Source organism: Canis lupus, chromosome 18 (assembly GCF_003254725.2).
Source record: "Canis lupus dingo isolate Sandy chromosome 18, ASM325472v2, whole genome shotgun sequence".
In the NCBI taxonomy this organism is placed as follows: domain Eukaryota; kingdom Metazoa; phylum Chordata; class Mammalia; order Carnivora; family Canidae; genus Canis; species Canis lupus.
Genome location: NC_064260.1, coordinates 5,067,686 through 5,081,188, shown reverse-complemented (window position 1 = coordinate 5,081,188; position 13,503 = coordinate 5,067,686). Strand labels below are relative to the sequence as shown.

General features: G+C 33.1%; 1 long non-coding RNA gene across 1 annotated transcript in view; it reads right to left on the bottom strand.

The window, feature by feature from the left end:
* The window catches only part of LOC112661309 (uncharacterized), a 29,738-nt gene extending 26,478 nt beyond the window's left edge, over nt 1-3,260 (bottom strand). The window contains exon 1 of the long non-coding RNA XR_003137594.2: nt 3,214-3,260. This is a non-coding gene — a long non-coding RNA (uncharacterized LOC112661309). The remainder of the gene's footprint in view (nt 1-3,213) is intronic.
* Between the last annotated feature and the right edge of the window lie 10,243 nt (nt 3,261-13,503).

Genomic DNA, 13,503 nt, shown 5'->3' with positions numbered 1-13,503 from the left:
CAGAAACTGATTTCTTCCAATGTAATGAATATCATTACAGTGAAAGACTTTGCTATTAATCATAATAAACTTTTCAATAATTTTTATTCTTTATTTTAAAATCACTTTTTAAATAATAAATTAATTTGTTAATATCATTTCTCTCAAAAAAAGAGCTTTTCTCTGTACAAATATTTCTGGTTGTTATGACCTATGAATATCTGTAAATAGTTTTAATATGTGAGATGCTTTAATGATGCACTGGTAATAGTAATTTTTTCTCCTAAAAGTTTATAATATAGAGTAAAATCAGAGAAACTAAACTTTTAAAGTATTTTAAATTAAAGCAAAACCTAGTGTAGAAGTGCCCACTAATTACATCTAAAGATATTCTTGCTTATTAATGACCACAATGAATATATTAAGCAGTGTGAAATCATCCAACTGCATTTTTCTTCTGAATTTCCATAAAATGTGGGAAGGCGTGCAAGACTTGAACAGTGCAAAACAAAAACTTAAAACTATCTGTTGGTATTTCTTAGAATATAAGAAAATTTAACTCTCTCAGCTCTGACTGGAGTTACTTCAAATATACACAACCTAACAGAATATTCCTTTTGACAGAATTCTACTTACTCAGTCCTTTGCAATTCAGAGATTCTCCTGGTATTCGATCAAAGTGAAAGAACATAATATAGGACTGTTATCTACTATGGATGATTGTGAACTAAGCAGCCTTTGGGAAGTTTTAGGGGGGAAGCTATTGTAGATGAGTTCCTTTGTGGACTTATCTTGAACTGTGATTGTACTTAGAGTACATATTTTATCTCAGATACAAATAAAATGAATGTATTCAACAAATATAGAGGTGGAGTTTTAGTTATATCATTTATCTTTATTTCTTAAAAAATAAGGTCAAGAAAAATAGCTCTTTTCAAGTTTTTGGAAACTTGTTTATAAGTATATGAGAAAATACTATAAAAATAAAAAATAAAGTATATTATGGTCCCAAATGATTTTAAGTTTTTCTAGTAAAAATGGAGACATTTTATAATTACCTTTTTTGGGAGGTTGGGAAAGTCCCTTCCTTACAGTGCTGGAAATCTTTTGACCTTCAAAATAAAGTCACCTTATTGAAAGTAATTTAATCAACAGACATATTGAAGTACTTGAAAATGAATTTCATCCTTTAATTTGTGAAACATTTCCCTTTTGCTATTAAATCTTATCATATGACATTTGCAAGAAAATCAATTGTAGTGTCTTAGAGGTGACTTTGAACAAGTTTCATTTGAATGAGTATATGTATCAGTATATAATCCACAAATGTTATCTTCATCAAAACTTATGCATATTAAAAAAACGACATTGCTCTTAATTCTACAAACAATTGTATCTTATTTTTTTTTAGAAAGGACATCTGAAAAATTTAATGATCTTGCCTATACAAATATTCCAGGATAATGACATATGGTGCAAGTATTTTTACATAATCAGTCCTAAAATAGGATTAGCAAGTCATGTGCAACCAACAGATGTGTGCTTACAACAAACATACTTTGGGAACTATTGCCTCTCTGTTAGATGCACATGGATTAAATATTTCTAGACACTTGGCTTGAATTCATAATGACACTCAAGATTACAAACATGGTACGTAGACTGTGTTTGAAGAACTTAATCTCTGTTAAATGTCAAACTTGCTTTTTTATACTTTTAGCAGATATATTCCTACTTGGTACAATATTTAAGTGGTTAAATAGAATCAAATAAGAACTAAGGTTCCAACATAAAATATGCTGTCAGGATCATACCCTCTGCTTATTGGGAAGTATTATCAATGTCTTGCTCAGTTGTCAACTTTGACCTTAATCTAGCAGCAATGGCAAATCCGACAGATATTCGAAACAAGCAATTGCTTGACATATTAGAGAAACATTTTGATTTGACAGAAAGGCACAAAAAAACATTTTCTTTAATAATGTGAGCTGTCAGTGAACACAGAGCAATACTGACCCCTGAGGATTCATTGTTCATTTGATATGGTTTAGGGCAGTTCTGGGTTCTGGCAGAAGCTATATTTTCATAAGCCAACTATTCGAATTTAAATAATAGAACTGGTGTATTTAGTAGAAAAAATAAAAACTAGCATTGTAGCATATACAATGTCAGGCAAGTTGTTGACTGATGGATATCATCTCATGATGGCTCATACATACAAACTATGTCAGTTCGAAGCTACCGGTTTTTCCTAAATGCAACAAACAAGAGGTAGCTGCTTCTGTAAAAAGGAAGGGCCACCCATCCTCCTACTGCCCCTGATTGCCACCCCATGGGTAGCTGATCACACAGGTGAACCACTGCTGCCCCAAACTAGGCAGTCTCTTGCACTCTACTTTTATATACAGAGCAATGCATAATTGTCTAAATAGTTGCTTGGTCATGAAGGAAAACAATTGCCTGACACTCTAAATAAGAGTCCTGACAGAAATAACTTCTCTCCCAGCTTCAACTGAGGAACAAGAAAAGAAATAAATTCAGATGGAGTAAGATTCTAGCCACTGTATTGAAGAAATATCATTAGTTCTTTAATGAGAAGGAACTAAAGACACACATTTCAGTCCACTTTGAATCCTTTACAGTTTGTCCCATGAATCTTTATAACAAATTGTCTGGAGTATTCATCACAAGATGTTGAGTCATTCTCCACTTGTTTTGATAAAATTCTGAGTTAAAGAAATCTCGTATGTTATGTCAGGATATATGGATAGATATTGGACAAGACATATCCTAATTGATAAAGTCACACTGTGCAAGATCATTTAGAAAGTACCTTTTAATTATTAGTAATTTAAGGTGGTCTGAGACCAGTGAGCAGCCTTATCTCATCATGTATGTCAAGATGCCAAATTTGTTTATTTATCCACTTGTGGGTTTTTTTTTCAGGCTTATTTATTTATTTGGGAGAAAGAGACAGACAGACAGACAGTGAGTGGGGCCTGGGGAAGGGCAGAGGGAGAGAGAGAGAAATCCTCAAGCAGACTCCCCACTGAGCATAGAGCCCAACATGGGGCTCCATCTCATGACCCTGAGATCATGACTGGAACTAAACCATTAGTCAGATGCTTAGCTGACTGAGCCACCCAGGTGCCCCCTATCACCAATGAGCTGAAGGAAATACAGTAATCCCCACGCCTCTTAACCCAGGGTTTTACTTTCCACAGTTTCAGTTACCTCTGGTCAACAGTGGTCCAGAAGCAGGTGATCCTTCTGATGTTTTGTTAGGTCAGTATTACTGTAAGGCTATGTCACAATGCCTAAATCAGTCACCTCTCTTTACCTCATTACATAGACATTTTATCATAAGAGGGTAAGTATAGTACAATAAGATATTTTGATAGAGATCACATAGTCACCTAACTTTTATTACAGTATATTATTGTAACTGTTCTATTTTATTATTAGCCATCATTATTAGTTTCTGACTGTGCCTAATTTATATATTAAATTTTATCATAAATACGTATGTATAGGATAAAATAGTATATAGGGTTTAGTACTATCCATGGTTTCAGGCATCCATTGGGGTTTTGGAATGTATCTCTCATAGATAAGGGAGACTATCAGTGAATATCTTCTTATGTCTGAAAGTACCCTTAAGTACACAGAATTGTAAAATGGATATTATTTTTATTGTACCATAAAGATAGCACTTACACACAGAGAAAAATGGATGATTCATATAGTAGTTCTATATTAAAAGGCTGCTTAGAAAAAAATAAGCAAAAATAGTTAAGACACTCCATGTTTCAAAATATAGAAAATGAGTTAAAAGCAAATAACAGTAAACCATCCATAGTAAAGTAAGATGCCAATAAATACTTTTATGAATTTGAAGCTGAAAAAAAAACTCCCTAAGAATAACAAAAATGAAACTATATATATCGTGTGTCAGAAACTGCCATTAGCATGACATTAAGTCATGTGACAAACTTGGAAGAATGCAGCAGGTATAACAAAGATGACATCCTTAATGAAAATGTTCTCACAAATCACTGAGGACAAGACAGACACACCAACAAATCACAGAAAGAGACATTAGCAAGTCATCCACTAAAGAAACACATTGGATGCTAATTTTTTTTTCAAATAAATAGTCAAATTCCCTTGTAACTAAAGAAAAGCAACTTCAAAAACAATTACATTCTATTTATGGACTATTAAGATAGCAAACATACATGAGAAAATATACAATATTGACAGAGGTATGAGGACTGCGGATTTTCATTCACTGCTTATGGCCTTAAAGATTTATTTGTTCATTTTTCCATGGTTACATTGTAATATGTACAAAAAATTCTAAGAATGCATCTTAATGTACTCCTGTAGGTATTTGGGGTTTAGTATATCTTGGTACATGCAGATAATTGAACAACTGGAATTACAGGCAGTATGTATAGCATTTCAATGGTAGTTGTTTTATAATAATAGTACTTGTTTACTTCTGGGACTAGCAATAGTTTTTATTTTATCTTTATCTTTAAGAATTTATCTCAATGACCTGGATTGTGAACACAAGTTTACATGTGGAAGCTTCAACTTTTTACAATAAATCGTTAGTATAAAGTGTACTCACAGATTCATGCACACATACTCACATCTAGATAAATATAAAGAGAAAGAGGGGTACATGGGTGGCTCAGTAGGTTAAGTGTCTAACTTTTGCTTTTGGTTCAGGTCATGACCTCATGGGTTGTGGGATGGAGCCCCAGATCCAGATCCATGCTGAGAAAGGAGTCTGCTTGAAGATTCTCTCCCTCTACCCCTCCCTCTCTCTCTAAAATAATAAATAATAGGTAAATCTTTAAGAAAATTAAAGAATCTGAAATATACAGCATAGTTTTAGCTGAGGATATTTTTGAGCCCATGAGTGCTAGTTTTTCAACATTTCCCTCTATTTTACGTACATTCTGAGATTCATACAATCAACTTTTGTACATAAAAATGCTATCCCCTCCAGAATATGTATAGACACTTTTTAAAAACTTTGCACTAATGTATACACTATTAGATTAGGTTTGAAAACCAGACTGTAAATTTTTCTGTACAATGTAATCAAATTAATATCTAAATTTATATGCAGATTAAAATAGAGCATAATTATAAAATATTAATTTATTTATATTCTCTAATTTTCCACAGTATTACTTTAAAATTAGGAAGATGGTATGAAATGGAACTCATAAGAAAACATTTTTTTGAAAGTTAGTTAAGTAGAGTTAAAACTCAATGCAAATAGTCTATATATTATCTGAAGTCCATAAACCATTTCCCTGTCACATTTATTTGAAAATAGATACATAAGGGATTTTGTGATGCTTTGGAAGCATTGCCAGGTATTGATTTTCAGGGTCACATGATGACAAATCTTGCTGACATGATTTTTATTTTTTTATGACAAGAAGATCATTATTCAGATCCTTGACATTTAGAATTACTAACATTTGTATTGGACTGTCCATTACATATTTACGGTGTTTCAGGGATTTGCTGAAAACGTAAAGCAGCAGAAACCAAACAACATATTATATATGAAAGTATTGTCTGATTATTTAATGGAAATAAAGTATATAGATTTCAAACAAAAAAGTGACTCATTAGTCATGGCGACAAACAGATTGGTCTGCCTTAGTTTACTTTAGCTCTGTGATGCATATTGTACCAATGGAATAACCAGTCCTCAACTTTATTACGATGTCTTTGGTAAATTGCAGCATTCTTGTGTCATTGGACAAATCAAACTGGCATATTTAAAACACTTATACAGAATTCATTACACACCCTAGCATTATTAAGTATTGATGACTTTGGATAGCATTGCATACAGCTTCATTTGGAATAGCAATAAAAATATTTTTCCTAGACTTCTGAAGTAGAGAGCCAGTGATATAAAACTAGAAGAATATACTAAACCTTATTTCTTTGTAATTTTTCTTAAAGGATAGTGTTTTTTTCTTCTGTATTATTTTTTCTCAGTTAACATATATAAGTCGTGTTGAGAAGCCTACAAAACTTTGAAACAGATTATGACACATCACATTGCAGCTTTCCTTGCTTTCTTCATTTTACTTCAAACTATATGAATTATTTATGTAATAATTTCTTGTCTAGAAGATTTGTTGATAACATATTCTTTCAAAAAACATTTGACATGGGTCATACAATTTTTGCAAGTTTTATGTAATTACCACCAAAAGGAAGAAAGCAAATATACTATTTTTTAATCTTGAAAGAACTATTTTTCTCTTCAAAATTTTTAGACTTTTAACAATTATTCATTCTTTTTTTAAGGTAAATTATTGGTAAATCTGCAAGTCTCATAAAAAACCTCATCATTAAAGGTTGACAAATATCAATTGTATTCTCTTCCCTTTGGCATATATGTATTAAAATGCATTGGTGAAGCATCGGGAAAACAAGTAACAATTATTTATTTAAAGGATGGGATTGACCTGTGTGAGGAAGCAGGCTTTCTGTGTAGACGGACTTGGTTTATGTGACGATCATTACTGGGGAGCTCTGAGACCTGCCAACTTCACTACAGTGATGAAGTACTGTGCTGATATCTGACTTTATAAGATCAGTACTTGTCTGTGTTAGCCAAATCTCAAACTTTTTCATTTCAAAAACATTTTCTTATATTCAGTAGTTATTATTTAGTGGAAAATGTGGATTTTATAAATAATTCTACTGAGATAACTAAGCTGGTGGGGAAAATACCCTATTTCAATATCAAAACTTAGAATAAACTACAGATCAATTTTATTGTCTTTAAAGAGTATTTGCTGATATAAAGGAAAACAGTTGATTTTTGTATCATTATTCTATAACTTATCATCTTCATGTACTCTTATCTCTTCCATTATTTAAAAAAAAATTTATATTTTGGTATTTGGCAATGCAATCATATTATGAATAAAAAAATGAAAAAAAAATTCCTCTGTTTTCAATTAAGAACCTCTTCTTTTTTTTTGTCATATTGCTTTGCTAGAACTCTCATATTTATTTAGAAATGTAAATGAATTCAGGCATGCTTTTCTTAAGCTTTATTTTAGGAGAAATCTTTGGGGAACTTGGGGGTTAAATGTAAGGCCAATGGTAGTTTTAAATTTGTGTTTTATAATTAAGACACAATTATTGAATATTAAGTGTGCTTTGATCAGAAATTGATTTGGAATTTTAGATACACATCAGTAATTTAAAGAGCTAATTCTATCCAACATTTAACAAAATGCTTATTTAAAAAAGTTTATTATTTGAGTAATCTCTACACCTATCATGGGGCTCAAACTCACAGCCCCAAGATCAACAGTCCCATGCTCTATTGATGATCCACCCAGGCACTTCTTAACAAAATGCTTTTATTTCTTAATTTAAAATTAGTTCATGTTCATTGGAAAACAGTTAAAATATTACAAAAGAAGTTAGGAGGAAGCAATACTACTTACAAGCCCATTTAAAGGCAAATTGAGATGATAATGTATAGATTTTAATTATTTTCCATGAAATGTTCATATACATAAGACTTTCTAAAATGAGATTTTAATATTCAAGTTTTTTATACACTGCTGTTTTAATACCACTATATGTTATAGATCCATAACCATACAAATAAGAGGTAGACTTACATCATTATTTAATTACTAAATAGTTTTCATTTGTGTGGCTATAGCCTTTTTATTTTTTAAGTCCCACAGTTAAATATTTATGTGGTTTCAAATTTGGCTTTTGCTCCTAAAAAATGTGTTTGTATTTCTTTTCATTTTCTCTGTCTCTGTCTTTCTCCAGATGAGGTTGCATGTGTGCACACACATCTGTGAATGCACACACACACACACACACAATGAAAAGGAAATCCTCAAAGTATAGAAAGAACACAAAGATGGTTTACCAGTAACCAGGATAGTGAAGGATGGAAGGGACAAAGGCTGGTTTACTATTCACATAAGCTGTAGGGAAAAAGACTCATGAATTCATGTGAGATATAAGAGAGAGCAATGGTTGAATTTGACCCGGAACAAATGAGTATATTTAGCAACAATAAAATAAAATCAATTAGCTTAATGCCTGGGATTCATCTCAACCTATATACATCTAGAAGACAAAAGGTTACCTTTTAAAATTATGGCTATAAAAAAAATAAGATAAAATTATGGCTATCATCCCTCTACTTTTTGTACAATGAAAAATATTTGCATGATCATAGATCTTAAATTCACTTTATTTGTTTTGAACTTATGGAAAAAGTATTGAGGGATTCAATAAGCTCTAGATCAGAATATATATACTGCAATCTTCATTTTGTGAAATTACTAATGTATAACTAAAACAAACAAAAATCAGATGATTGGGGTTTGGGGAAAAGAGAGAACAGGAAGCATTTCTCCACCAGAAGTTTGATAAAACTGGTCTTAGATCATAGTGGTAAATGTAAAGAGATAACAGAAATTAAAATAACAAGACCATTAGGGAACAAAATTTATGTATGTACATAGGCTGTCAAAGAAAAATTAATTCCGTGATGCCATCATTGAACAGGAAGGAAAATAAACTTGAGGCCGAGTTTATGATAATATAAATAAGAGAGAAAAAGTAAACTTAAGTAAAGAAAGAGAAATTCAACCATTTATTATGTAGACTGTTCTAGATTACCTATAGCTCTCTGGTGGAGTCTACCACTGATCAAAGATTCAACACTGAGCAAAACAGACAATAGACACAGTGTCTTCCTCACAGAACTTACAGTCTGGTGAAGGAAACACACGATTAGCACATATCCCATAACATATCCAATGAGGATAAGGCTGTGGAGAAAACAAAGCAAGGGGAAAGGGTAGGGAGAGCTAGCTATGGGGCAGAGTATGAGGAGAAGGAGTGCCTAGTTGTCACAGGATGGTCAGAGAAGTCATCAGCCAAGGTGGAGTCTGGGTAGGGATCTGAATGAAGGAAGTGTGGTCATGCTGACGGAGTTCAAGGTGAATGCAAAGAGCCTGAGATGAAAGAATGTTTGATGTGTTTGTGGCACATTTGGGAGACCAGTGTGGCTAAAGAGGAGTAGCCAGTGGGGAGAGGGTTGGGAAATGGGTTGTGCCATTGGAAATCATTGGTGGTATCCTTGATATTCCTTTGCCTAGCAGTGACTCCTAACTTTGGCTACACACTGGAATCCTCTGAGGAGTTTGTAAAACTATAGATGCCTTGGTCTCAGTTTCAGAAATGGGTTTTTAGTGTGGGTTGGGCATTGAGAATTAAAAAAAAAATCCCCAGTTGATTATAACTTGCAGTCAATGGAAAGACCACTGGATAGAGGTAAGGAAAATTAAAGGGGTCCAATAAAGTGAAGCAAGGTGAAATAAAAGAAAAATCAAGGGAGCATGATGTTCTGGAAGTCAAGATAAGAAAGTGACTTGAAAAAGAGGAGGGATTAGTTTTGTCAAATGCTGCCTTTCTTGAGTCCACAAAATAAAAGCTAATTCAACTATTGAAATTGGCATTGTAGGGATCATTGAGATTCTAAAGTTGTTTGTTTGAGTTGTTGGAATGGAATCCTGATTGGCATGGCTGCAAGGGACAAAATGAAGACAGAGACAGTGGACATGCTAAGTATACACAACTCTTTCAAAGACTTTTCCTACGGAGCTGAGCAGAAAAATGCACTTGAGAGGATTTGTGCTTGAGAAATACTAATTGGAGATGAGGTCGTGCTTTCTAATAGAAATAATTTAGTAGAAAGAAAAATCTGATAATTAAATGAGTTAATAATTGTAAAGCATTTTGGAATATTGCCTAGCTCGTAGTAAATGTGATATAAATGTTTGTTTAATGAATGAAGGATTCAAGAGGATGGGTGGGGAGGAGAACTTAGCAGAGGAAAATCAGTGAGAAGCCTGAGACAAGTGACTTAGTCCAACGTTGGGGGACTTTCCTCCAATGGTCGCTCAGAGTATCTTCCTATTTGGTCGAGTGTTAGTTACATTATTAGCTTTGGTGGAAGGAGTATAAAGATGCTTATTCTGAATTTCTTAATCTAAGTGAAATAAAAAGCAAAGTCAACTGTTGAAAGTAAGAGGATGGGAAATGTTTGAGTTTGAGGAGCCTAGAGACCGAGACAGTGAATGGTTTGAGGTTTTGGCCAGAAAGTTAATGTGAGACCACCCAGCAAGGTTGCATACCTCTGTCCTTTAGGCACTGATTTGCATGTTTTGTTTTTTCACAAATACATACACAGAATTCTTCCCACATCCATCCTAATAAATTACATAACACTTCATGGTAATTTGAGTATACTTCATGTAAGAAAATTTATTTCACTGCATCAAATGTAGGTAAATGAACTGTTTGCAATATTTTGATATCAAAAATATGTTATTTAATATTTTTGCTAGAGTTCATTTGAGATGTTGTTGGGTCAAAGAATAAATGCATATATCATTTCACTCATTTGTTTTCATTTGATATTTGTACTATATCTGAGAATCAAGCACTGTCCTAGAAAATTTCATAGAAATAAAGACAAGTACATTCATAAATATATGATCATTAACCTCCAATAGGCTCTCAGCACTACCCAGCACTATTAGCTTTCTCTGTCTCTCTTTAGACCTACTACGCTCACTCCTTCCTGTCCTCCTACTGGATTCTCCAGATAGAAACTTCTCCAGATGGGAACTTCTCCAGATGGGAACTTCTTGCTACTCTATCTACAGCCCACCTCCATCTGCATTCCTCCCTTCTTATAAAATGTTATAGGAGAGGTATGCCTCCTCCAAATAAAGTCTGGTCTTTATACCCCTTCTACCTTATTGGAAACCTCTCATTATTAATTATCTCTCCAGTACGTAGTAAATATTGTTCAATGGAGTGAGTCTCATAAGCAAGTAAGTTTCTTGAGTTTTTCACCTTAAAAACACTCTCCATTCTCAACTTCCAGACTCTCATCTTACCATTTCTCTGGGGTCCTCTGAGTGCTCTATGTAAGATTCTCTGCCTCTACTAGACTATTATTCTTAGGGACCCACTCTCATCTCTTTTCATTCTGTGATTTCTCATAGGGCAAATTCGTCAAAATCTGCAGCCTCACAGTGTTTACTGTGTAAACACTGATGGCACCTAGGGCTGAACGTACCTCTTGCTGGTTGCAATGGCCTTTTCTTACTCCACATACCTATATTCATTGCTTAAGACTGTTGCCCAAAGTTTGACCCCATTTTTCTATTTCCCAGGAGCCTAGAATGTTTTTTTAATCTTTTAAAAAATTATAAATGAACAAAAACAAGTAAAAAAATAAACAGAAGAATATGTAATAGGGACTGTATGTGGCCTACAGAACTCCAAATATTTACTATTCTACCTTTTACAGACAAAATTTGTTAACTACTATTTTAAGTGATATAAAGTCCCCTAAAAATCCATAGACTATGACAGAATTCATAGTCTGGATATTCTGCATCCCTAAATAATGTTTCCTCTGTGAGTGACATCATTATTCACTCATGCAGGTACATCTAAAACCTAGTGCTCATGCTTGTACACCTTTACCTCCCATGTCCAATCTATTATTATGCCTTATTATCTAAAGCATTCTGAAATCCATCTACTAACATTTATTTCAATATTATCATCCTGGTCCAAAATATCATCATCTCACACCCTACCTTCTCCTTTGTCTAGCCCATTTCTCCATCTGCCCTTCATATTGTTATTAGAATCACCTTTCCTTAGTGGATTGCTAATCATTTGACTCAAAACTAATACTTCAATGATTTCTGGATGATTTTAGGATTATCGAGACTCTTATATTGTCCTGTAGATTTCTGCATGGTCTGACTCCCATCCTTTTGCTAACCTTATCCTGTACCACCTTGTCCCTCTCTCTCCCAGTCTAGCCACACTAGCTTTCTTTCTACAGTTTAGTGAGGCCAGCTCCCTCTAAACCCAGGGCATATCTACAGGTGGTTCCCTGTGCCTGGAACTTTCCTCTGCTTAGTTAATTTAATCCTACTTATCCAGTAGACTGCACTTCAACATCACTTCTTTGGAGAAGACTTCCATCATAAGCTATTTGGGTCAAGTTCCATTTTTAATATGCTCTCCTATGATACCCCTTTGTGTAATACTTGGCTAACATATCTTTCCCCTCCATATGATAAAGAGCATGAGAGGACATCTGTCTGTTGCTTGCTATCTCATCCTGAACTTAACACTGTGCCTGATAACTAAAACACTAGAAATAAATATGTCATCAATGAATGGATCAAGCCTCTGATATAAAACCTTATTATATAAAATCGGCGGAGAGATGGCATATTAATTCAATAAATAATTATGCATAACGTATTAATTATTTTTAAAACAAAATTAGGTATTTACCTCACATTATTAATTAAAATAAATCTAGGAAGGTAAATTATTTTATGTGAGTTACTAGAAAGCAATGCATTTATGGATGACTTTTCAAGCTTAATCCCAAAGGTTGAAATATGAAAGGAAAAAATGAAGAGCTTTGTGTTAAAAGAATAAAAAAAAGCCAACACATATCCATATTCAAAAATTCCTCATGGAAAAGATTATAACCAATGTTAAAAATAGAAATTTGAAAAATAATCTAGAAGACAGATCATTTCTTGTCTGCAATCATGTGAAATTCACTCCATGGCCATTGTTTGTCACATGGATTTCAGGTGAAAACTTGGTAAATATGGATTGCTGTGTTTATCTGTTTAGCTTCATGTCTACCCAGCATTCATTTGGATTTCATTTATATTTATCAATGAATTGTTAAGTATCAATAATGACTGATAAACAGCAGTAGTCATCAATAGGAGAGTAATTTAAGGCTGATTTCTTAGCTTCCACTGGAATGCATTATTATTTCTGAAAGAAAGCACTGACTACAGATAGAAATAGAAAAATTTACCTCACTCCGTGAACAATACTCTACTAATATTTCTTACATGAACGGAACGCTTCAAGAAACACATCCTATGGGGCCTGTGTGTTTTATTTCCTAAGAGACTCTTCTTTTCCTACCAAGTATTGATTCCATCTTTTGAGCTTTGGGTCATTAAATTTTCTCTGTTCTGTATCTTAAATTCACTAAAGAATTTCTTTTCTTCCCCCTCCTTGTGTATAAATGCCTTTATATTGATTAATTGAAAAGTGAAAACTCCCATCATTCCTTTAAATATTTCTCATGCAATTTAAACATGAATTGACAGTTCAGTATTTTATAGATATAAACATATTGATTTGAACATGAAATAACTATATTATGGAGGATGATGAAATATGTTGTTCTTTCATAAATATAAGCGGATTTAGGATTAAGACAGATTTTGAGAATAACTTTTTCTTGTCCAATAACATTTTTAAAAAAGGAATCATAGGAGCTATATTTATTTTTTTATTGACCAGCACTTGAATTTTATTATTATTATACTTAATTTCAGCATTTCACTTTTTAAA